Below are 22,980 nucleotides of genomic sequence, written 5' to 3'. Positions count from 1 at the left end.
ATATATATATATGTATTTGGGTATCGCATGTAATTGGGATTGCATATATAATTGCATATAATTGGCAAACAGAATGTGAGTAAAAATAAAGCATGACTCTTACATATATGAGCATGTGCAATAAAACTGCTCACACATATGCTTTCATACTCCTTGTTCCTTTAAGAAACCTGGAATTGAGACTTCCTTTGTATGGGAAGTCAGTACCACTGTTCCCTGGTCTAATGGTTTTATACAAGCAACATATAAATTTCTGATGTTCAGTATTTAAGTCATATTATAGAGCATATTTGCTATAGTTATTAGCATACCATAAATGTTTATTGTAAAAGTGTGCATGACATTATCCTGATTTTTGTTACTGGACTGGGTGACTTATATACATACATACATATTTAATTTTTAAAAATAAGAATGTTTCTATACAATGAAATATTACTCAGCCATAAAGAACGAGAAAATAGATTCATTCATAGGAAAATGGATACATATTGAAGATATACTCCTAAGTGAAATAAATAAGTCACACATGTGTAAATACCGAATAGTTTCCCTGGTGTGAATAATCTGCACTAATACATAAGATCCTAATAAGATTACTGATATTTAGAAATGGGAAGAAAGGAGCTAAAGGTGTAGGGAAGGTGGGATGGGTAGGGGAAGGGTAATAAGGGAAAATAAAAAAGTGTGAGAGAATGAAAGGATGGAAATAAAGTGCTTGTAGATGGGGAGGGGAGGAGGGGGTGAAGGGAGGGACGGGGTAAGGGGAAAAATGAGAACCAAGACTTGTCATGTAGAGGTACAAGATCCCAACAATGAATGTAACTGTACTGTATCCCTAAAATGTACCAAAAAACTCAATTAAAGCTGGAAAAAAAATAAGAATATCAACTAGAAGTTTCTGGCTACCCTCCTAAAAACAAAAATAATAACCCAGAATGAATAAACCAACTGTAGTTGAACAAAATAACTAGAAAGCACCAGAAAAGGGATAAAACAAAGAAATACTGTGAAACTTGCTTTGCCAAGAATTAGGAAGATAAATATGACTGGACCCTAGGTAATCAAATTATTGCTATATTCTGTATAATTTCTTGTAAGAGTTAGGAGCTTCCATTTTACATGTTGAGATGTTACTTGAAGATATATGACAGTATCCATTTTATTTTTTTTAAGGCAACATCTAATAAAAGCAGAAAGGAGTAATAGTACATAAGATCTACTGATTTATGAAAATTTACAAATTTCACAAAAATATACAAACTGAAGAGGGGAAACATAATTGCATGAATCTAGAGACCGAAACAGAACAAAAGGAAGAGAGGGACAAACTAACAATAAAATATTAGATGTGAAAGTTTTGCTTTCTTTTATTCTTTTGACTTTGGAAGGGAGTTCTGGGGATTGAACCCGTGGTTGCTATGATTATAGGCATACACCATCCCCAAGACAGATGTAAAATTTTTAAAAATTAGAGCTAAACTCTTATTATTTGCTGTTTCCCATGTCTTATTCTCATCGAAAAGTACTGTTGATGTATATACCTTGTATACCTTTATATACCTATGTATATAAAGTACATAAAGAAGGTGTAAAAACATTGCACCTTATAACAAGTTTTATACCCACATAAGCAATTTCTGCCATTTGTTTACCAGATACACATACCACATATGTTTATTCAACATATAACATATTGATTCTTTTTGAATGGCATATATTGGTGATATTTTCCTAACAGAGACCTAAGAAATAATACGATGAAAGAGACATTTGTTTGCCACAGATATTGTTTGCTAAGGAAGTCTATGGAATCTTCTTTTTTAGCTAGAATTAATTTTTTCCATGCCCAAGGAATGAAAAATAGGTCTTGGTCAGGTACACTTTAGCTCAGAAAGCCTATTTTTATGCCTTGACAGAATTCCCCTCCAGTCACAGTTTTATAATAAAACACTAACTTTTTCACCTCATCAATCTCTAAAATCTTAGTAACTTCACTACAAGTAGTTGGGATAATTTCAGTGAATCCCCCATACCTCCAGTTTCCTTTCCAATAACTTCTTACAAAATAACACAAGCATAATAACCTAAATGTGGTAGCTTAGTTTCAGTTTTTGCTGTAAGTTTTTGGACGAACCTTTGTAGAACTGACTCTGGGAAGGAATTTCCTCAGTAGAGTGTAGTATAATCTTATTTGTTCTTTATTACTGAAATAACTTACATGAAATGATAGCACTGTTGGGGGTGGACAATTATCTGATTTAATAAATAAACTGGGTACCAGAAAGCAACAAAGCTTTTAAAAGAACTACAGAATTATCTAGTCAGCATGATTTTTTTAAACAACATTTTCATGAAAACCATTGCTCATTTGACATGGCATTCCATAAAAGAAGCCATAGATACTAGCTCAATAAATGAGTTATTGACAATTGAAAGAGCCCTTCAGGGATGTTTCAAACATATTTAGCCTGATTTCTTTTATATTATAGTGTGTGCGTGTGCGTGTGCGTGTGTGTGTGTGTGTGTGTGTGTGTGTATATATATGCTGAGGGATGAAGCTTGCAAGTTACATTCCAGCCTGGGAAAATTAACTACTTAACAAAACCCTACCTTTAAATAAAAATTTAAAAAGGATTGAGCATGTAGCTTAGTATGAAGGCCCTTGGTTCAATTCCTAGTTCCTACTCCCCCCCCACACAAAGAAAATAAAAACTCCTGTGAGAGATGATCGGATTTTGAGGGCACTGACCTCATCAATGGGGTTAATCTGCTGATGAGATTATAGCTGAATTAGCTATTAGGAAGTGTCTAGTTGGAGGAAGTCGGTTGTGGGCATATGACTTTGAGATCTATATTTGGTCTTTGGCCCCTTTTTTGCTGGGGAGGGGGCTCTTCCCCTACTATTTGCTTCCTGGATGTCATGAGTTGAGCAGCCTTGCTTATACCACACCCATGTCAGGATGTTCCTGACTTGGAGTCAGCCGACCCTCTGAAACCATGAGGCAAAATAAACCTTTAAGTTGCAGGGTTCTTGTATTTTGTCCTAGTTACAAAAAAGCTGAGCAATAGAGACCTCGTAGAGCAGGTAAACTCACACCAAGCCTGAGTTATCCCCCCCACCCCCCATGAGCATCCCTCCATGAAGCTATTGGGGGCAGGCTGGTAGAAAATGGGCATAGTGGAAGAAGTGGGGCCCTTAGACATTTTGCTGGGTTGCTCATGTAACTTACTTGTGCCTTCAGAGACTACTCAGGCCCAATTACACATATAATACTTTTCTTTGGCTATGGAGTCTTGCCTGCTATGCTGACTTTCTGACTCAGTAGGTCAAATGACACCCTGTTCATATTGGGCAGTTTAGGTGCATGGCAATTTGGTGGTCCATATTTAGCATTTATTGTTTACTAAATTCCAGGAGCAATCCAACATCAGTTTATAAAAGAATAGTTACTTCTTTAGTGTAAGGCTCCAAATTCTTAAAGGCCTATGATGTAGTCATCTACCAGGCCTAGCAAAAACTCCAGACAGCATTTTTTCTACCAGAGCTATTTCAGAAACAAGTGGATCTGCTGGATTACATGGCCTAAGTGGAATATCAGCTTGTATAATGGCTTGAACCTGTTCTCTTGTTCTGGGACACATTCAAATATAGTAGCCTTTTGGGTCATTTGACAAGTGTGTCCAAATAACATATCCAAGTGAAGAATATGTTGCCTCCAAAATCCAAAGAAGCCCACTAGGAATTGTGGCTCTGTATTAGTCATAGAAGGGATCAGATGCAATAATTTATTTTCACTTTATAAGGGATATCTCAGCATTCCCATATCATTGCACTACTCAAATTCCAGTGAGATGGAGAATCTCTGAATTTCTGTTGAATTTATCCCTCAACATCTGATATACAAATGTCTCTTAAAGATATTTTTAAAAACTTGAATAATTAACATTTAAAAGGCTTAAGATCCTCCTTGGTTCTGTACCCACTTGACTGGTATATTATTTCATTTCATTGTTGAAGATTAAAACTAAAAATAAAAATAAATGAGAAAACAAATAATATCTTTTCTTGTAGTGTGTAGTACAATCTGGATAAACAAGAGTAAGCATCTAGTGCCAAATGGAGTTCCTAGGCCAGAGGATCAGCAGACTGAGGGGTCCCCAGTTCTTTCAGTGTCCCCGTGGAAAGGAATGCTTCAATGAAAGTGTAGCTGTCTGTCACATGTGCTTGAATTTCTAGAGGAACATTTCAGCACCTGTTCCCTTTAATGTTAGCAAGTGTGAGAGCAGAATTCCTTGAAAAGAGATAGACGATTTGGACTTAGGTACAAGCCATTCATTTAATGTCAGACAACATAAGCTGCCCAGGATTTTGTAATCTTGACTAGAGATTAATAAATGTTTGTTGAGTAAGTTAATGGAATCAGAAGGAACACACCTTAGATAAATTGCTTATTGTAGTGCTACCTCAGAGTTTTGTTTCTTGATTCTAAACAGACATCGTGGAGTAAGGACATTCTTAGATGACAAATACAAAATATCTTTTTAAATAAAATATGTCAGTGTATAAAACCAATATATTCTTTGTATTTTTAATTTTAAAAATTCAAAAATATTTGTAGTGGAAAATGTGTTACAACTTTATTTTAGTTACCAAGTGAGAATTCCAGAGAGGGACTCCCTTTGATCATGTTGTTTGCAATTTCTGAGAAGTGTCACATACATTGGAAACATTTGTTAAATCTGAACTTTCAGGATGCTTGCAGAGCAAACTTTAATTGGATCTATAAAAGTAATTCCCCAAGGAGTATATCTTTAACCAATGTCTAGAAGCCAATTTAGGGCTGACCAAGGGTGGAAAACCTGCAAGAGTCTTCCTCTGCTTAACTTAATATTTAAAATTGAAAGACTTGGGAAGGAAGTTTTAATGTTCATTGGGATGTTAATTCATTTTTCCCCATTGAGTCACTTGAAACATGAGATCCAATTTCACCTTATATGGTTTTCTCGAGTAGTTCGGGATATTTTGAAAGCCATGAACAGTAATGTCCCCACCATCAGAGGTAGAATTCCTGTGCTACCATTGTAGTAGCAGTAGTAGGTCAATGATAATGATACTGATAACTGAAAACATTGTTTTCATCCAATAAAAAATTTCAACATCTATAGACATTATTTAAAAATATGTTGTGTTTAAATTATTTTTTGTATGATAGTTGTTTCTGACCAGCAGTAGCATTTCAAGTTAGGCGCAATACTGGTCTATTTTATTGTATGATTTGGAGGCCTTGTTTACTTTGAACTTTCCTATACTTGGGTCTTATCTGATAAAAATTCAAGTAGGAAATTGAATTAGACAAAAGAGAAGCAAGTGAAGTATAAGAGAAGTAAATATCCTCAATAATCCATCATTAACTAATCAACCTCCCAATTTTTGAGCGTTGATTGGATGCATTAACCGTGAAATGGAGTTCTGTAAAGTTTTCCTAACTAAACCCCTTTGCCCAAATTTGTGAAGTTTGAAAAACAAATACTAACTTAAAACACACCAGAGGTGACATAGGGCTCAAAGTAGAAAATAAAAGAAGCAAATATTTTGCGAAACTTCAGCTGTGTCAGCATAATATTTGTTACAGATGGTAGACCCCACATCTTAGTTTGACTACAGTCCTATGTGCAAGAAATTTTCTTCTGTGGTTCATTCATAGGTAAGTTAGGACAACACGGTTTTCTGGTTTGCAGCAAAACAGAGACAAAATCATGTTTTCCATTCATCTTTCTTTCTTATTTTCCACAGCATTTCATTGACCAGTAACAAAGTGAGTTTATCAGTTTTGCTTTAACCTTATTACTTTTTAGAATAAATTGTGTATCTAAATTATATACATGAAATCAATATCAGTGATACTAAGGATTCTAAAACACATCATTTGGGGTGATGGATGCTGGCTAGAGATTCTTTTGAAAGTCATAAGTTTTAAACTGCCTCCTTAAAAATAGGCATTTGAAACTTTTTTTGGAGAACTCACCCATGGATAATAAAGATAGCACATTTTTGACAAGACACATCCTTTTAAGGACACATTATTTTTAAAAAAACTTCAAAAGACAACTTTTTTCTTGTCAAAGACATATAATTATTTTTTTCAAGTTAATCTTTAAGATAACAATGTATTTACACATGTGGGTCTGATTTAGATTTATTTCACTTAAGAGAGTATAGCTTCAAGGTGCAGGATGGAAGAGAATGGAAAAAATGAAAAAGAAGGTTAAAATTGAAGCAGAGTTTTTGTAAATAAAGAGGGGAAGAGGGATTTGAGAGAGTAGGAGAAGGGGAAAAAGAAGAATCAAGATTATCATGTACAGGTACAGATTTCTTATGTTGAATGTGATCATTATGTATACCTAAAAGGTATCAATAAACTACCTAGCACTATTTGAGTCTCTTTATAGTGACTTAAATGTAATGAGACTGAATGTAAGTGTTCAGTGACATCAAACATATGATAGAATATGCTGCTTCTTTTGTATCTATCTGGTAGGAGTTGTTTCGACACTCTGTTCTATAACTATTTTACAACATTTCCCTTTGACAGCTTTTCCTGGGCCCCAATTTTTCCTTCCTATTTAATGCACCTATCAATTGGTTGAAAGTCTTATTTACGGAAGTTTTAAATTACTTGTGAGCTAAATATAGGGGGAAGATCATAGGCCATATACATGGCTGCTCAAGAAAATTAAGGGAGAAAAAGACTACTTTTAGTGGTGAAAAGACAAACCAAATAGAACTTTAAGCCACTTTCCCAAAAGGATGCCAAGACATTCTTTGTCAATCTATGTCTTCCATCCCTTCTTAAGATTGCACAAAAATAATTTGCAGTAACAAAAAGGTGGAATAATTCTATTCTTTGTTCACTCTTTCAAGGCCATTGGTATAATATTTTCCAAGCCTAGAGCCAACCCTTTGAGGTCCAGGAATACTCCTAAGCTATCGAAGAGAAACTGAGTGATGGAAAAGAAGACACACTTCAAATACTGGGATGACATGGATGTTTAGGAACTGCATAGGTAAAAGCTACTAAAACTAACTTATGTTAAAACCCCAGGAAAGCAAAAAGGCAGAATAGAGAATAAACACAGCATGTAGGATATGTATACTTTGCTAGGATTTAAACTTCTTAGATGTTTTATCCTCCTGTCACACTCTCTTAGGTCTAAGCACTTCCTTGGGGACCAGCTGGCTATGGTCTGTATCACCAAAGGGACACACAGACACCTTTTTCCACCTATGTTCTCACCTATGTTGCTGCATCCCTTCCCAGGCTATATGATGCAAGTGTCACAGTGGTTTAGGCTTTTCATAAAAGGAAGGTTTCTTCTGCCCCCTTACTTCTATCAGACGGTAAACCCTGAAGGAAAGAATTATTTCAGTGAAATAGGAAAAGGGAAACAAGAATATATATCTGAATCTCACAAAAATTTACTTGTCAGTATAAAATGGAAGACAGATATTTAACAAGTAGTTTTATTTATGTGAAAAGTAATTATAATTATACCTACCATTTTATAACTGGAGTATTTATTCCCCAACAGAAAATAAGCAGGTATGCTAATGTTTAGCTAATATTCACTATATTTAGCTAATATTTATGCTAATATTTATATCCGGTACCGTATTACTACATTTTTAAAAGTGAACTTGCTGTTAGTGCTCAGAGGGGGAGAGTGGGCAGATGAAATATGTTGCATGTGTACATGACCATGGGTACATGACCATTAAAATGATTTTAGTATTGACAAGAGAAGATGTTCATAATATATTTTAAATTTCAAAAGTGACTTCTACAGATCATGAATTGCAAGATGCTTCTCGATGTTTTACCAGTGATGATGATGTAGTAGAGTGGTTGGTGGGAATTCACTATTATGTAGCTTTACTCTTTGTCAACTTGCGCTTTTTCACGGTATTTATATTTCCTTTTAACCATGCAAATAAAACCAAAACGAGCAGTTTTGAATTTCAGAAAGAATTATTGGCTTCCATGTATTGTGCATTTACTGTTGGGCAGTTTGCATATTCTTTCTATATTTCTTTACCAACTCTGAGAAATAAGTCCAGAAAATGGACTTGTTTTTCTGTTTGTATCCTCTCTTTTTCCCTAAACGGAGTGTTATCATGTCAGATGAAGGGGCCGTGTTTGCTGCTGGGCTGGACAGCTGTGTATTAACAGATTTCCCCTCTGCCCTACCCATGCTGTTATGTGAAGATTACCCTTACTACCCACCGCCTGCCCGGTCTCTTCTTTCCTTTCTCTCATTATATCTTAGCCTGCTTGATCTTGCTTTAAAGTTGGTTAGAATAAACTAATGGGTGAAGGAAAAAGGGGTTTTAAGGGACTAATAGGAAGAAATTTGATTTTTAGAAAGATACAGTTGAGGAATTTACATAAAACTGTCAAATATTCAGCTCTTTCATGCTCATTCCCTAATGAGTAGATTTTTTAATAAAGGAGGTAGTGTGTTAGGTCTAAAGTTTTTAAAGTTGATTTCACACCAAAAGTAGCTTAAACTTTCTTCAACAAGGTATCATCGGCTCTCTTACTGTTCAGGTAACTGGAGCCCTCTTCACCGAGAATATACCTGATAATGGCTATATAAGCATGGAATGGAAAGTGATAAATTTTGTGCCTTTTCTGAGAAATTTTATTATATACTTCAAATTATTTGGAATAATGAAACCAGATTCTAAAGTTTTATTGGAATACTTTGTGTTTTTCTTATAAGTTTCATACCAAATTTGTTTATATAACTTACATATGTAAACTAAATGTCCCTCTAGATAAACACTTTTGGCTAAATAATAAAGAAATAAAAAGAAAATAACTCAGTGAAGTGAAATATGATTACAAACTCTATCAGGATCAAGGAGGTAATTACTGATAATTATTGATATTATACAAACAGTACTGTTATAAGCAGCACTTTTAGATGACTTTAAATATAAAGTGTGCAGTCAACATTTATTGGTAAGATGTTTTTGAGTCATAAAAATTGCACCCGGTTGTAACAGAAGTGAATGTTTTAGGTTAAGATTGAAATTTCTACTTAAGTTTTCAATAGTATAGAAAATGATTCACAGAGATCCTTTTCTAAATTTTTTCAGTTTTTCTATTAAGACTAAACTTTTACAAACACTAAACTTGCTGGAAGATAAGTTAGGCAGAACTCTCAAAGACATTGGCATAGGAAAAGATTTTACGGATAAATCCTCAGTAGCACAGGAACTAGCACAAAGAATCAACAACTGGAATCTCATCTTATTAAAAAGCTTCTGAACTGCAAAAGAAACCACCAACAGAGCTAAGAGACAACCTACAATGTGGGAAAAAAATTTTAGCAGCTGCTCCTTATACAAAGGACTATTATCTAGAATACAAAAAGAACTCAAAAAAATCAGGGCCCCCAAATATAAAGACCCATTTTAAAAAATGGGCATCTGAAATGAACAGACATTTCTGACAAAGAAGTAAAAGCAGCAAATAAATATATAAAAAAAGTTCAACATTACTCATCATTTGAGAGGTACAGATGAAAACAACACCAAGATTCCACCTGACCCCAGAAAGAATGGCTGCAATTAAGAAATAAACCAATAACAAATGTTGGCGGCTTTGTGGGGAGAAAGGAACTCTTCTCTATTGTTGGCGGTAGTGCAGACTGGTGCAACCACTGTGGAAATCAATATGGAGATACCTCAAAGAACTAGGATTAGAGGTTCCCTTTGATTGAACTATCCCTCTACTGGCTATCTTTCCAAATGAATTAAAAGAATCCATAGCACAGTGATAATATACTTACCCATGTTTATAATGGCACAGTTTGTAATGACTAAAACTTGAAAACAGCCCAATTGCCCATCAGTTGGAGACTGGATAAAGAAGATGTGGTTTTTCTATAAAATGGAATACTACTCAGCCATAAAGCATGAGAAACTAGAGTCATTCATAGGAAAATGGATTACTATTGAGGCCATACTCCTAAGTGAAATAAATAAGACACACATGTAAATACCGAATAGTTTCTCTGGTGTGAAACACTAAAAATGTAAATAAGATATAAACTGTATAACTGACAATGTGAAATAGAAAGAAAAGGGCTAAAGGTGAAGGGAAAGTGGGAAGGGTAGGGGAAAGGAAATAAGGAAAAAATGGAAACAGACTTTGTAAATGGGGGAGGGGGAGGGGGTAAAGGAAGGGTAGGGGTATAGGGAAAAAATGAGAACCAAGATCTGTCATGTAAAAGTACAAGATCCCAATGGTAAATATAGCTTTAGTGTGTACTTAATAAGTACCAATAAACTCAATGAAAAAAAAAAAACTTTTACAGTCCTTAAATGTACAAAAATAGTATTGCTTTTGTAATGCACAGTTTGATTTTGTGTCACTAGTATCTCTTTGATATCATTACTCTCTTCTTTGTATTTTTGTTTTGCTTCCTGCTCTGTGTAGTTCTGATGAGACTGTTATTCACAAAACCATTTGGGTTGTGGAGCAGAATTGAAACAAAACTGACATTTGGCTGTGCCTGAGAAGAACACATAATTGAAGACAAATGAATTTGTTATGGTTTGTGTCTAGATGCCCCTCTGCCCCCGCAGTCATAGGTAGAACTTTTTTAGAGGTGCTCGGAACTAGAATGTATAATGCTGGGATGAAGGGTGTGTGATTACTAAATCAATCTATTCACTGCTTTGGAATAGTTCTGGGTATATTACTCACCCTCAGGTGGGTAACTTTGATAGAATATAAAGCGACAGAAAGAAGCTGCTATTGCTACTTGCCCTTTTTTGCTCGTCTCTTGCCACTTGCTGATCCTGCCTGCTATGAACTGTTTCTCCTCTGCGTTGCCCCTCTGCCATGATACTTGGCCTTCGAACCAGCTGACTATGAACTGAAATCTCTACAAACTGAGTCAGATAAACCTTTCCTTCTTGTCTGTTGGGTGCCAAGTGTTTTTTCTCAGCAATGAAAAGAAACTAAGACAGAGTTGAAGCTTTTTGTAAAATCTATACACAGACATTGGGAATTAGAAGAAATAATGTTCTAATAGGCCTTCTGCCAAAGAGAGTTCCCATCTTTAGATGAAAATGAGGAAACCACAGAGAAATGCAAAGCAAGCAATTTCAGAGTCCTGATAATGTCTGGTTATTTAATACCTCATTTTGGCCCTACCTCCAGTCTTCCCAGTTATGTAAATGAGAGTTGTTTTCAGCTTGAGTGAATTTGAGTTTGGGTCATATCCTTTGCAAACAAAGTGGTAATTGACCTTATGGAATGAGCCCAGTGTGTATGAGTTTCCATTAGTAACACCATTGCTTTAATGAAAGTTTTAAGTAAACAAAGATAGAATGAGTCTTTGTGTAGATGTATTTATTCTTACTGAACCCAGAGTTGATTTAGGGATCTTATTTACAAAATGGCACAATAAGGCTTTTGTGTCACAATAGTGGCATAATATGGAAATGATACATATGTTCAAGAATATTAATTTCTTCTCAAGGAGACTGTCCAAGCTATTGCTACTGTAACTAGTTACCCTAAATTTTTAATAAGCATGAGGGCCCTGAAATAAAATATTTTTAAGAGATCAACCAGCTACCTTGTTATAGGTTACTTATAGTGGACTTTTGCTAATTTACACAAATGAACAATATATAGTCTCCAAAGCACTTAAGGATTTGGTTTTGTTTTCCTTCTTGTTGCATTTCTGTTAGAGTCGTTGATTATGGGCTTATGGAATGTTCTAAATATTTAAATATTCAGTTCAAATTATCTGTCCTCACAGTAGAAGAAGCACAATGGGCCATTATCTATTGGGGTCCCTAGTGTTTCAGAGTAACCCATTCATAGTGGGGTATCATGTACAATTATTTACCATGTAGACTTAACAAGTTATTTAGACTTACTTTACTAGTGAAAAAAGGACTAAGCCAAAATAGGATAAATAGGAAAAGACTGAAAGAAAAATTTGAGGGCCAGGGATTTATCACAGTGGCACTGCACCTCCCTGGCAAGTGCAAAGTCCTGAGTTTGATCCCTGGAATACCCCCCCCCAAAAAAAACCCAAAACCTTTGAAAACCAAACCCTTCCTGGGGTTGAGAATGAGAATATGAATGATCATTCAAGTCTAAATACTTGCAGCTTGTGTGTGTGTGTGTGTGTGTGTGTGTGTGTGTGTATGTGTGTGCATACCAAGACAAATATTTCCTAAAGAGGAGAATCTATCTAGATACATTTGGACTAATTTGGCAAATGTGATTACTTTTAAGATCAGGTGGTTCAGGAAGAGTATTATTAGACTAATATATTAGTATATAGTAAATGCTAGGCAGCCATGAACTAGTCTGTAGCACCTACTACTTTTGCTTTTTGGTACATCTCTTATATCCCTTTCCCTTTCTGGCCCACTAAGTCTTTCTAATAGCTATATAGTTGAACATATGATATAAACTGTTAGTAAGCATATCTATTGACTATTAAGATGAACTTTTTCTAGTGTTAGGAGACACCCTATACTGTCATATTGAAATTTATCTAAAATTATAGCTGCCTCTTCAAGGATAATTATAATGAAACATATTTCTATATTTTAAATATAATTAAAGTTTTTATCTTCTGACCTCCGTCTTTCCATTTGTTCTACCTTGCCCCACACAGCCCATGACAACTGTCCTCTTACTACACTTATGAATTTTCCGTTTTTAAAAATCATTTTTAAGATTCCATACTTTTAAGTCTGTTAGAGTCTATTATCAAAAAGAGATCGGTAAATATTGTTGAGGGTGAAAAGGAAAGGGAGCTCACTGATGGTGAGAATATAGATTGGTGCAGCAAATGGGAAATAGTAGGGAAGCTCCTAAAAATTTTAAAGTAGAGCTCCTGTATGACCGATTGGTTCCTCTGCTGGACACGTACCCAAAGCCAATCATATCACCACTTTTCAAAGATATTAATATCCCCATGTTCAGTGAAACATTATTTATAATAGGCAAGATATGGAAACAACTTAAGTAATGGGATGAATGCATAAACAAATTCTGCTGCTCTCTCTCTCTCTGTCTCGCTCTCTCTGTCTCTCTCTCTCACACACACACACACACACACACACACACACACACAGAAATACTATTCAGCCTTATTAAAAGGAGATCTCCCAGTTGCGATGACATGGATGAATCTTGAGGATATTATGTTAACTGAAATAAGTCAGTCACAGAAAGAAAAATACTATATAATTTCACTCATATATGTAAGCATATTAGATTGTTGATTTGTGACTTTGGAAAAACATTGCCTTTTTAAAAATTTAATTAATTGGTACATTCTAGGTAGACAATACAGTTACATTCATTACTGGGATCTTGTACCTTTACATGCCAGGTCTTGGTTCTCATTTTTTCCCCTTGTCCTCACCCTCCCCTCCCCTACCCCCCTTCAAACACTTTAATTCCATTTTTACATTTTCTCATATTTTTTTCCCTTTCCCTTATTCCCCCTTCCCTATCCTTCTCACTGTCCCTACACCTTTGGTCCTTTTGTTCCTATTTGCTAATTGTCCCATTAGGATCTTGAGTACTATTTTAGCTTTTCACACCAGAGATACTATTCGGTATTGGAATTGAATAAGAAATGCCATAATGTAGCTTCTCTGGTGTGAAAAACTAAGTGTAAATAAGATCCAAGTTGTATAACTGACAATGTGAAATAGGAAGATCCCAATGATAAATGTAACTGTTCTGTATTCTTAAAACGTTCCAATAAACTTAATAAAAAAGGAAATACCATAATGTAAGTAAATTTCTAATCATATTCTTTGGCATATAAATTTTAAATGAATATTAACTAGTATTGGTTATTCAGTAAACATTTATGGGGTTCTAAGGTGAATGACTTTTTATGTCTTCTTGATAAAAGCCACACTCTAATGGTGAAGATATGTGATTTAATCACAAAATACAGTAAATGTTTAATTTTTGAAAACAATTATTACAAAGATGAAATGTGATTAATCTCTCAAAATGCTCCCCCTTGCTTTGAACACACTTATACTATCATTCTTGCTTTTATTTTTCTGTACCTGGGATCGAACTTGGGACCTTGACCTTGTGAGGCAGGCAGCGGCACTACTGAGCTAAATCCCTGGCCCCTTTGCTGTTGTTTGAAGAGGTTACAGAATTTCTCTTTCATGAGTGTCTTTAGTTGCACTGTTCTGAATGTTGTGAATTGCTTCACAATTATTTGTTTCGTGCCCATTTTAACTTTGGGGAAGAGCCTTAAGTGACAGCCTCCGACCTGTTTTGGTTAATAATGGTGAATGAGGAACAGTGATGTTTTCATGAGTCTGCTTTTCCATTGGACTGCTGTTGTCATGAAAGAGGACTTACATAATTGCTTCAGAAAGTGGTAAGAACAGTCAAGTGTATTTTGAGGAACATTAGTGTCTTTTACTGTAATTATTTTTAAAATTTAGACATACACTTCATTTTTTGATCACACCTTACATATTTCCAGTCTCTACATGGTAGGAGTAACATCACATGTGTTAATATTTGATACTGTATTTTAAAATATATGACACTATGAAAATTTACTGAATCTGAAAAGTGCTTTCATTACAAAAAGACTTTTTGGTAAGAGTCAGTTGAATAAATTAGGAAGAAAGACTCTTAAATTACTGCAAATGAAAATTGTTTCATTGGTTATTCTACTAGTTCAAGTAATAAATCCTAAAAATCCTAGCACATACCTTAATGTTGATAATTCTTTTCTTTTTTTTTTGGTACCGGGAATCGAACTCGGGTCCTTGCACTTGCAAGGCAGGCAGCGGCGGGAACCACTGAGCTAAATGCCTGGCCAATGCTGATAGTTCTAATTGATGTATCAAATTCAGTGGATTAGCAGCTGATGTTATTAGGTATGCAGGACGTAAGCTATATTTTAAAATATCTGTTGACTCTGCGCGCTTCATATCATGCATTAGTATCAAATGCATATTTTTCGGTTTGAGAGTAATCATGGAAAATTGTTTGAATTTGATACACAGTGTTTAATTTTCTTGTTCTACTAGTCAGTGAATATCTTGGTTGAGTGGTCATGAAAAATAATGAAACTGAAAATCTGTGTAAATGTAGCCCCAATTGCAGTATTACTGGGATAAAATACTATAAAGAGAATTCCAAAAATAGCCTACTTTTCCAAATATATTATTGTCGTTATTACTATATATTAACAGCTACATTAATGAAAATAGGTGATTTTTGTATAGTATAAATTTCGTCAACTACCTTTAGAACAAATATGAACAGAATTGATGGTGGTAGGAATAGTTCTAGTATTCATAAAGCCTAGAGGAAGAATATTTAAAATTTCAAAATAACTATTGCAGAATATGATTTTAAAACTGTAATTTCTATACTTGATTGTCTTTAATTATTTTATCCATTCCAGTTAAAGAGAAATGAACCTTGTCTTTATCAATGTAGGAATCATTTCTATCCAAACCAAGAATGTTATTAAAATTAACTGGTGATAATAATAATAGCTCACCTTTACTGAATTCTTAGTATATGGCAAGCACAATATAATAACAAAAAGAAAAAAAAGATGGAAATCCAGTGCTTTTATGGGGTTTATATTTTGTTAAAGGAAGACAGATATATTATACCATTTAATCTTTCTTTTCAAACTTATAAAAGAAGATGGCAGTATTATTTTCATCTACTCTTGAAGAAATTGAGGCCTGGAGAAGTTTAGTATGTACCTAAAGTCACAGACTTATGGACTGAATCAGGAGCTAAAGCCCTTCAGTGTCAAGCTTTACCATTATATTCTGTTTTTCCCTAGCTGCCTGCTTCTTAACTGTACAGCTCTATGAATTTCTTGAGAAAACTGGAGCTATTTACATGGCAATTTCTGTTCATACACACGCTGCCTTAACCTAGTGCCTTCTTTTGTATTCAGCATTTCTTTTTTATTTTTCAGCTTTAATTGAGTTTATTGGTACATTTTAGGTATACAGTACAGTTACATTCATTGTTGGGATCTTGTACTTCTACATGACAGGTCTTGGTTCTCATTTTTTCCCCTTACCTCTGCCCTCCCTTCACCCCCTCCTCCCCTCCCCATCTACAAACACTTTATTTCCATCTTTTCATTATCTCACATTTTTTTCTCTTCCCTTTTTTCTTTAATCTACCAACAACTTTATTCTAACAATTTCCCCTTTTATTTCTACATTAGTGTTTACTCCTTTTTTTGATAATTCCAAATCAGAGGACATATATGCTGTTATTTTTCCAATTTTCTCTCTGTCTCACTTTCCCTTTCATCTGGTCATCTATTTGGTCCTTTGCTAAAAGAGAATTACTCATGAGTTACCTATATGACTATATCCAGTTGCTTTTCTCTATTTTTTACTTGAATATTCATGTTTTTTATTCCCTTGCATACACCTGAAATTTCCATGTCCAAGTATGAAAGCTTTCATATTGCTAAATACAGAGATCACTTTTTCAGTCCTCATTAACTTATCACTGACATTTGATACTAATTTAAATTCATTATAAATATAACTCTTAAGGTTACAGAATGCATTTTAGGACATTTCAGTATTTTAAAATTCCATTTAAGATTAGGTAATTTCCCCCATGTGATGTAAGATTGTTGACACATCATATCCAGTCTCGAGGATGCAGCAGTTTTATCAGCATTTACAAAATGTTTCTATTTACTGTGAATCCAGTAGAAGGGTAAAGAATATAAGAAATTGGGACATTGACAGTGTTTAAGCATCACACAAAAGTATCTACAATGTCTACTGTTGAGATAGTCACGTAGTTGAGGTTACAAATGTGAACACTAAAATTTATAGCAACTTTTGTTTCATTGAACTGCAAACGTGAATTATCTTTTTGAAATCTAAAAGCATATGTTTATATTTCAAAATAAGCAAAAATGTTTGGAGAATGCCTTGATATGGGCTGAGTGTTGAAAATATAAGTGGGAAGGGAGGGCAGAGACAAAGGGGAAGAAATGAGAACCAAGACCTGTCATGTAAAGGTACAAGATCACAATAATGAATGTAACTGTACTGTATACCTAAAATGTACCAATAAACTCAATGAGAAAAAAAAGATACACATTTCCAATGATGAACATCATTACATTGTACACCTTAAATGTACCAAGAAATTAATTAATTTAAATAAATAAATTACAACACCATAAAAAAGAAAACATAAATTACAATAGTTATATCCCTGATATATTTAAATTGTTTCTGAGGCAAGATCAGTCTTAGAAAAAATTGTCTGTTTGCTCTCAGGTGTACTTATTATCAGCTGCCACCACAGCCTAGCAACATTTGGGTGAAGAGACTTGGGTTAAATAAACAGAATGGGCCGGGGATTTAGCTCAGTGGCACTGCACCTGCCTTGCATCCTGAGTTCCATCCCCAGTACCACAAAAAAAGAAAGAAAGAAAGAAAAAGAAAGAGAAAGAAATAAAACAGACGTATGAAAGAGGAATAAAGTATATATTATAAAACAAACCCCAGGGGAATAATACATGAACTTATTTATCAGTATCCATAAATGATAACTTTAGAAATAGAATTAGATGACTAGAAATTAGGCCGCTAATAGAAAGATACAACCATATCACTTTCCTTTTACAGTAAAGTTCTGCTCTCTGATGCAACACGTAGACTATCCACAGAAGACTTAGAATAAAAAAGCTGTTGTTTTACATCAAACTGGAGCACTGGAGCAAAGGATATAATTTATCTGAAGTTGAGGGCAAGGTCAGGTAAATTTCAAATCCAGCACAGAATGATGAAGGAAGCCTTGGATAAAGAGCAGATAGAAAATAACAGGTTGTAAATGTGTTGCTAATCAAGGTAAGTAAGAAGAGCATTTCCAGAGAATATCACAAAACTGAGGCCCCTTGCAAGAAGGAATGGTAGCTATAGAAAATATATAAAGGGTGAGTCTTTTGATGGTAAAGTAATCAGAGATAGTAGAAACTAATTCTAACCATCTAACATAAATACTGAAAAATCAGTCTAACAGCAAAAATCAAGGTCAGATCAAAGAAAACAATGGAATAAGGGAATTAGGGGACACTTATTTCTACTTAAAATAAAGTTATAGCTGTTTAAAAACTGTATTTCATGAAATTAAGCTTAGACCTTATCTGGTTAAAACATATCACTAAACAATGTCACAGTCCATGAAATACGTTCAGGTCCTTTGCTCAGTCTTTGTGAGTTTATTGTTTTGGCTAGAATTGTTGGAATTATACATATTGTGCATGGTTTGGTAATATTCTTTCCCATTCCTTATGTTGTCCAGTATTGATTCTTTGCTTTGCTGGTGAGAAGCCTTTTATTTTAACAAAATCCCTTTCTCTAATTTTAGCTTTTGTTGGCTGTCATATTGGAGTAATATCCAAAATATCATTGTGAGACCAATGTCATGAAGTTTTTCTCATAGTTTGATGGTTGCCTTTTTGCTATTTAAGTCTTTAGCTATTTTGAGTTGATCTTGGATATGGATTGAAAACAGGGTCCGATTTCATTCTTTTACGTACATGTGGATAATCAATTTTCCCATTCCCATTTTCAGTGATTGTATATGTGTGGATTTATTTCTAGTATCTCTGTTTGTTTGTGCTAATGCTTTACTGTTTTGATAACTATAGCTTCATGAAGTAGTAGAAATTAGGTAATACCACTAGGCATGGTGCCCCACATTTGGGAGGCTGAGGCAGAAGGAATGCCACGGAATTGAGGATACCTGGGCTACATAGTGAGTTCAAGGGTAGCCTAAACTACACAGCAAGACCCTGCCTCAAAGAGAAAAAAATTAGGTAATACAGTATCTCTGGCTTTGTTCTTGTCCAAGATAGATCTAGAAATTCTGGACCTTTTGTAATTTAATACACATTTCAGGGTTTTTTTTTTTTGTTTCTATGAAAAATGCCATTGGAATTTTGACAGGGGTTAGACTGCATAGGTCACTTTGTGAGTACCATTTTAATTCTTCCTATCTCCCGTGAACACAAGTTGTTTCTCAGTGTATTTATGTTTTCTTCAATATATTTTATTGGTGCTTTACAGTTTAAAATGTAGAGATCATTCTCCTTTTTGGTTAAATATATTCTTAAATATTTTATTTATTTCTGATGTTATTATAAATAGTATTATGCTTTTAAATCTTTATTTGGGGAGTTTTAAAAAATTGTATAGAAATGCAACTGATTATTCTTTGGATGCTGATTTTGTATCTTGTAATATTACTGAATTTATTAGTTCAGTTTTTTGGAGTTGTTGGGTTTTCTCTGTATATGTTTTTTTATATCTGTAAACAGGAGATTTTACTTCCTCTTACCTAATTATAGGTATTTATTTATCTTGCTTGATGGCTTTGGCTAAAATTTTCAGTACTGTTTTGGGTAGAATTGATGAGAATCAGTGTCACTATCTTGCTTCCTCCCTTACAGGTAAGAATTTCAGCTTTTTATCATTATGATATTATATCTGGACATATGGTATATAATCTAATAAATTGAGTAGTGTTTCTTTATACCCTCTTTTATTGAGTTTTTATGATGACATGATGTTACCTTTTTAGTACCATTTCTGTATTCATTAAATTATTACAATTTTAAACCTTCACTCTTAATGTAATATATCATATTTATTGATTTGTGTATATTAAATCATTTTACATTTCCATAGTAGGTTCCTTGATCTTGCTGTATGTAATGTGACATTGAATATGGGTGATTAGGTTTTTGATAAAGGTATTGGCATTCTATGTAATATTAGATATATTAGCCTATCTATTGCTTTTCTTGTAGTGTATTTTTCTGGTATTAGGATAATGCTGCCTCATAAAGTGAGCTTGAAGTTTATCCTCCTAATGCATTTGTTTGAAGATCTTGAGAAAAATTCTGTAAGTGTTTGAACTCACCAGTGAAATTGGTAGGGCTTATTGTTTTCTTTGTTGGCAAGTTTTTATTGTTTATTCCATCCATCTCCTTACTTATTTTGCTCTGTTCAGCTTTCTTGTTTTGATGTAACTCAGTCTTGGTATATTGTGTATTTCTAGGAATCTTATTGTTGTTTTAATTTACATTTATCTAATGGGCAGCGATGTGGATGTTGAGAATTTTTTGTATTTATTGGCCATTTATTATTTCATTTAACTTGCCCATTTTTGTGATTGGGTCTTTTGTTTTAGTTCTGATTTTTTTAGTTCTTTATATATTCTAGATATGAGTGCTTTGTGTCAAAAGTTTTTCCCCTTTGTAGGTTATCTTTTCATTCTGTTGTTTCTACTGTTGTGCAGAAGCTTTTTTAATTTAATATGATCCCATTTGTTGATTCTCAGAACTATTTCCTGTGCAAGTGGAGTTCTTTTTCAGTCCTTGCCTATGCCTATGACTTCAAGTTTTACCTGTCTTTTCTTCTAGCAGGTTAAGTGTTTCATCTTTTTTTTGGGGGGGGTGTCTGTGTCTGTGTTTGGGTTTTGATTATTTTGTTGTTTTGTTTTGTTGTTTTGAGATAGTTTCTTCTGTGTGATTTAGGCTGGCCGCAAACTTGAATCAATCCTCTTGCCTCAACCTCCTAGATACTGGGATTACAGGCATTTGCCACCACACCTGGCAAGTGTTTCTGTTTTAGCATTTAATTCTTAGATCCATTTTGTTTTTAGGTCAGTACATAGTGAGAAATATTTGATCTTCTGCACGTGGATAGCCAGCTTTCCCAAAACCATATATTAAAGAACATATCTTTCTTCTAGTGTGTGCTTTGGGCCCCTTTGTCAGAGATCAGATGGTTAAATGTGTTTGAAATTGTTTCTGTATCCTCTGTTCTGTTCCGTTGATCCTCATGTCTGTTTTTGTACAAGTGCCATCTTGGATTACAAAGCCTCCTGCTTTGCTCTTTTTAGTAAGGATTGTGTTTGTGATTCTGGATTTCCTCTGGTTCTAAATGAATTTTAGGATTTTTTTTTTTTTTTACAATTTTTAAAGAATGCTGTTGGAATTGTGATTGAGAGAGTGTTAAATCTGTATACCTATTTTGGAAAAATGGCCATTTTTACTATATTGATTCTGCCTGTCGAAAAATTAGGCATATGTTTCCATCTTTTGATGTCTTCCTCAATTTCTTTTTTCAGAATACTATATTTTTCATTATAAAGGTCTTTCACTTCCTTAGTTAGCTTAACTTCTAGGCATTTAATTTTTCATGGTGCTATTGTGAATGGTATTTTTACCTGATTTCTTTCTCAGGGAAGGTATTCAAGGACATTATTGATTTTTTTGTGTGTTGATTTTGTATTTTACTTTTTTAGCTATTCCAAAAGTCTCTTGGGGGATCTTCTATGTAGAAGATAATGTCATCTGCAAATAATGATAATTTAACTTCTTCCTTTCCAGTACATATCTTTTATTTTATTTTTTTCTTGACTCATTGTTATTGCTGATGTTTAAGTACTATAGTGAACAGGAATGGTGAGAGGGCATGCTTGTCTTGTTTCTGGTTTTAGAGGGAAAGCTTTCAGTTTTTCCTTATATACTAAGAAATTGGCAGTAGGTTTGTCATGAATGGCTTTTATCATATTGAAATAAGTTCCTTCTACACCCATTTTCTTTTTTTTTTTGTAATCGTGAAAGACTGTTGAATTTTGTCAATGGCTTTTTTACATCAATTGAGATGATTACGTGTTTTTTTTGTCCTTGTTCTGTGTATGTGATGAATTACATGTATTGATTGATTTGTGTATGTTGAACCATCCTTGCATTGCTTGGATGAAGCCTGTTTTGTCGTGATGTGTGAACTTTTTGATGATTCAGTGCATTTTGTTTGCCAGTATACTCCTGAGGATTTTTGCATTAAAGAGATTGGTCTATACAGTGGTACCTTGGTTCACAAGTATTTGTTTGCAAACAATTTGGTTTGCAAACAGAAATGCTTGGCATAATTTTGATTTTGTTCATGAACTCTGAATCAAGACTAACATGGCCATTGTTTCCAGAATCATGAAATGAATTAAGTTCATGAACCAAACCGGGGTACCACTGTAGTTTTTGTTTTGTTTTGTTTTTTGTTTGTTTGTTGATTAGATCTTTGTCTGGTTTTGTAATCAGAGAATGACTTTAGGAATAATCCTTTTCTTGCAATTTCATTAAAACACTTGAGGAGTGTTGCTCTTAGAATTTCCGTGCAGCTTTGTAGAATTCAGCAGGTAAGCCATCCAGACTTGGGCTTTTCTTAGTTTGTAGGTTATTACTGTCTCAATTTAATTGTCTGTCACTGGATTGTTCAGGGTTTTTAAATCTTTAGTTTCAGTTTTGATAATTCACGTGTATCTAGAAATCTAGCCATTTCTTCTGAATTCTTCAATTTATTGGAGTATAGGTTTGTGAACTAGTTGTTAATAATGGTATTTGTTTTGACGGTGTTCATTGTGGTTTCACCTTTTTGATTTCTAATCGCATTGATTATGTCTTTTCCTGTTTGGTTAGATTGCATAGTGGTTTGTCTGTTTTCTTTGTTCTTTCACAGAAGCAATTCTTAGACTCTTTAGTTCTTTGAATTATTTTTTTTGGGGGGGCTCATTGATTTCTAGTCTGATCTTTATACTTTCCTTCTTTGTGCTAGCTTTGAGTTTGGATGGTTCTTGTTTTTGTAGGAATTTGTGATCCCTCATGAAATTCTTCATTTAAGTTTAATATGTTTTTAAGATGTGGGCATTCACAGGTATAAACTTCCTTATTAGGATTGCTTTCATTATGTCTCATAAGTTCTGGCATCTTGTACTGGCATTATCATTTAGCTTTTGAAATTTTCACATCCGTTTCTTGATTTCTTCTCAAACCCATTGTTTGGTAAAGAATGTATTGTGTAGT

The 22,980-nt window shown here is 34.1% G+C and overlaps 1 protein-coding gene across 9 annotated transcripts in view; it reads left to right on the top strand.

Moving 5' to 3' along the window:
- The window catches only part of LOC104873490 (cytochrome c oxidase subunit 7B, mitochondrial), a 128,481-nt gene that overhangs the window by 82,186 nt on the left and 23,315 nt on the right, over positions 1 to 22,980 (top strand). For 4 of the 9 annotated variants that reach the window (XM_010640183.2, XM_010640182.2, XM_010640186.3 and 1 more), the window contains 4 exons: positions 5,798 to 5,819; positions 6,926 to 7,068; positions 14,881 to 14,974; positions 17,735 to 17,865. The exons of 2 other annotated variants lie outside the window; for them this stretch is intronic. The gene's annotated coding sequence lies outside the window, so the exon portion shown is untranslated. Of the gene's footprint in view, positions 1 to 5,690; positions 5,709 to 5,797; positions 5,820 to 6,925; positions 7,069 to 14,880; positions 14,975 to 17,734; positions 17,866 to 22,980 lie in introns of those variants that run through there. 3 more of the 9 variants (XM_010640184.3, XM_010640189.2, XM_010640188.2) reach the window with 3 other exon arrangements.

This window comes from Fukomys damarensis, unplaced genomic scaffold (assembly GCF_012274545.1).
Source record: "Fukomys damarensis isolate Sample0158 unplaced genomic scaffold, DMR_v1.0_HiC HiC_scaffold_35, whole genome shotgun sequence".
NCBI classification, from domain to species: Eukaryota; Metazoa; Chordata; class Mammalia; order Rodentia; family Bathyergidae; genus Fukomys; species Fukomys damarensis.
This window is presented reverse-complemented; position numbering and strand designations above follow the sequence as displayed.